At 32.0% G+C, this 4,009-nt stretch overlaps 1 long non-coding RNA gene across 1 annotated transcript in view; it reads left to right on the top strand.

Moving 5' to 3' along the window:
• The window catches only part of LOC107024668, an 11,525-nt gene extending 8,045 nt beyond the window's left edge, over positions 1–3,480 (top strand). The window contains exons 4-8 of the long non-coding RNA XR_003579280.1: positions 1,449–1,538; positions 1,679–2,000; positions 2,100–2,225; positions 2,306–2,583; positions 3,125–3,480. This is a non-coding gene — a long non-coding RNA (uncharacterized LOC107024668). The remainder of the gene's footprint in view (positions 1–1,448; positions 1,539–1,678; positions 2,001–2,099; positions 2,226–2,305; positions 2,584–3,124) is intronic.
• The last annotated feature ends 529 nt before the right edge of the window (positions 3,481–4,009 follow it).

Here is a 4,009-nt window from a genome sequence, read left to right as displayed (position 1 = left end):
TATATATATATATATATATAACATTTCTTATATTAACATATATATACACATATACATGCAAAAAAATTGGTAGATTTAAGCAAACAATTAAGCAAAGGGGAAAGATCGAAGGATCATTTGTTCGAGGTCATATTGGGAGAGAAATTGGTAATTTTTATTCATATTACTTTGGTGATGATGCATCATGTAGGAGCAACAGTCCCAACCGCAATAATGAAGACAATATTGATCCTTTATTTCAACCGATATCAATTTTTAATCAAAATGATTGAGGATCTAAAAAGAATTGAAAGCAAGGCTTCACTAATATGAGAATGCAATCAGCTGTGACACACATTTTGCTTATTTGTCCAGAGATTCAATCATATCTCAAGTGAGTGTTAAAAATATGTGATCAAATTACATAATAAGTGTTGAATAACTAACCAAATACTTGAATGTAAAATGATCAACTTGTTCGTAAATACATGGGATAATGAAATCATCTATACAGAATTTTCCAAATGGATATACAATTATGTAAGTGTGCAATCACTAAGTATTTAATAAAATATTATACTAAATTATATTACTTTAATAACAATCATGTAGGTTTACATTGAATCCTCAAGTGTCTAACATTTACTATTAGTGAAAGAAGCGCACTTGAATAGGAATCTCAAGTATTGACAATGAATAAATATTATGTTAATGGGTTTAAGTTTCCAACGTAAGAAGTTTTTACGTACGAGAAAACAAATATTAGCGGTGTCTACATACAAGGTGATGTTGATGGTACTAGCCAAACTATTTAATAGTATGATATCAATCATGAGATTATTGAAGTAAGGTATTCAAGTTTGTCTAAAAAGAAGATTTTATTATTTTTGTGTGAGTTGTTTGACCCATCACATAGAGGCCCAAAGGTGGACCATCACCATAATATAATTGAAGTTAAGCACACCAACAAATATATAAGTTATGATCCTTTTATCATTGCGCGAAATGTCAAACAAGTGTATTGCGCTTCATATCCATTGCGTAGAGACAAAGCTAATTGATGGATCGTTATAAAAAGTTAGCATGTCAAAAGAATTGAAATTGACAATGTCTTATATGTGGCTTACAAAAATGATGGTGCGATTTTTCAACAACAAGTTAATGTTGAATTGGAAGCCACACTACAACATCTTCAACACATATTAGAAGAAGTATATGATGAAGAGATACTGAATGTTTAGGAAGAAATATTTGAGAATGAGGAAAATGAATCATTTGATGACGAAGAATGAGACGATAATATAAATGAAACAATTAAGGAGGAAGAATGGGAGAATGATGATAAAAACAAGTGGAGAGGAGTAGTGTAGAATAAATATAACTAGTATATATTGGTAAGCTTGTGTATTTTGCTAATTTTATTGAATTTATGATTTTGATATACATTATACATGTAAATTTGCATACAGATGGCATCAAGCGGTGACAATGATAGACATCACGAGTATCTTGCAGTTAGCGAGACTAAACAGGTCAAAGAGAAGAAGTCTATGTTTGAGGTACTACTGGATCTATTTCTTGTGTGCCAAAGTGAATCAGTCATGATACACATGTACTTGATGTTCTATTTGGTACGACGGATCCTCAAAGATATTATCCTAATTTCCGTTGATCAGTTAATGCTTCCTCTACTTCACAGGCATTGTCTTCAGTACGCTACGAGGACCTACCTTTACGGGATATTTGTCGAGAGGACCCTTATCGACAGGTACTCCATCTCCCACAAGTACTCCATCTTCTACATGTACATCTCCTGAGTTATCTGCCATGTGGATTAGAGATTCTAGAAGTGAGTTGTCAAATTCTATGACCGGTACGCCTCCATTGACTCAGCGTTATGAGTATGCATCATCCTCAGCAACAACTACACCTAGTACTGCTCTAGATGATGAGAGGTCTCCTCTAGTTCCTGGCTAGAAGGACAGACTTGGTAGAGTCATGATTGAGCCAGATGGATTATCGTAAGTTTATTTTGGTATCTATTTGTTCGTTCATTTTATTTGTTTCTTATACTTTAATATATTATTCATGAACTAACATATTTATTATTTGTTTTGAAGGTGGCATCCGACAAAGAATGTTGTCGTGGCTTTAAACTAAAGTGTTAGGATACTCTATACACATGCTTATCCCTCTTGGCTGAGATCCTAAAAAGTATACACCACATGATGTTTAATAACTTTAAGGTATACATTTTTTAGTTAAGTTTAGTATACTTTGTTTTTTTTTTACTATCTAACTAATCTTATTCAATTTTTTTATTCAGACTATGTTTATTTGCAAGTAGAGACACAATCAAGTCATTTCGACCACATTTGAAAGAAAGGCATCCGTTAGACTGTCTGCTTGCCTAAAGAAAGTTCAGGATGATGTTGAATATCCGGATTGGATGTTGCCGCATGTTCATGATGAACTAGGTCTATATTGAAACACAGATAAATTTCAGGCAATATCAAACCAAGCCAAAAAGGCTAAAGGAACTCTTAAAGGTGGCTCGTTGCACACCGGAGGTGCAAAGTACGTGAAACAATTGTAAGAGAGATGGTAAGGTCTAATTCAAATTTTTAAATAAATAATAAGTTAATTCATATACATCTCTATACATTTCAGTTTTTTATTTATGGGAAAAAGAAAAGGGGCACACTCCCATTGCATCGGAGGTTTTTAATAAGACTCATATCAGGAAGAAAGAAAATGGTCAGATCCAGATGTCTTTGTGGAGGAAAGAGCTGAACAAACTTTTCTAAGTTATTTAATATGAATAATATATATTAATAGTGAATATATTTAGGATATATATGTATGTGTGTGTGTCTGCATATATATATATATATATATACATACATATATGATGTCAATTTTTATATTTAATATGCATAATCAGTTTCAGCATTACATCGCTGAGAATTTAGATAGTTAGATCCAATTGAGACCTCAACTTTCCACCCAAATTTGGACAAAAAACGTTGTAGGTTTATATTTAATATGCATAATCAGTTTCAGCATTACATCGTTGAGAATTTAGATAGTTATATCCAATTGACACCTCAACTTTCCACCCAAATTTGGACAAAAAATGTTGTAGGGAGATACACAAGGGTAGAGTCAATGGTCTAGGCACTCTGAACGATGTAAGACGGCTCCAGTCAGGCTTACAAGGAATTGGATCGTCCAGTCAAGTCGAGGCCCTTGATGGTGTTCAGATTTTTGCTATGTTGATCAAATAGTTAAATTTACAGCGGCATTTGCAGAGTTGGAGCAGAAAAGAGCAGCTGAGCAATAAAGCATGAGTGCGACTGTTTATCAAATTAAAGAAGAAGTAATGAACCTCTCTTGTGGACCTACTACATCGGCTCTCGATGATGTCTACGACGACACTTCTGATGATGACGATGATTGTGTAGGAGCCACTCCCTAGCAAGTTTACATTTGTGGACAATTATGGTGTTTTTGTAAATTTGAACATATTTTGAACCAAATTTTGAAAGACTTTATACGGCATTAAATTTTGATTTAGATATTTTCAAATGTTATTTTAAGTTTCTTCTTTTATGTTGTGTGAATTGTTTATTAAATTTTGATTTTCTTCTTTTATGTTGTATGAATTGTTTATTAAATTTTGATTTAGATATTTTTAAATGTTATTTTAAGTTTCTTATTGATAGATAGCGAAACATTCTGTATTCATGAACTAAATTGTAATAAATTAAGTGCTATCATATAAGTATTTTTTTTGTAATAACGGAATCAATATACATAAGTAGTAAATGAAATTCAAATTCGAGGCAAAATATTCAACAATGTACCATGACAATAAATGTCACGTATATGACAATGCTATTAGTTATTTTAGCAGAGAAACATGCAATTCAATTTACGTATTTATAGTCATACAATATAAATTTTTGCATATGAACCAATGATCAAATCTTCCTTTCTTATTCTAATTAATGGAAAAAAATGAAGAAAT

The sequence above is a fragment of the Solanum pennellii genome, chromosome 7, assembly GCF_001406875.1.
Source record: "Solanum pennellii chromosome 7, SPENNV200".
Classification (NCBI taxonomy): domain Eukaryota; kingdom Viridiplantae; phylum Streptophyta; class Magnoliopsida; order Solanales; family Solanaceae; genus Solanum; species Solanum pennellii.
This window is presented reverse-complemented; position numbering and strand designations above follow the sequence as displayed.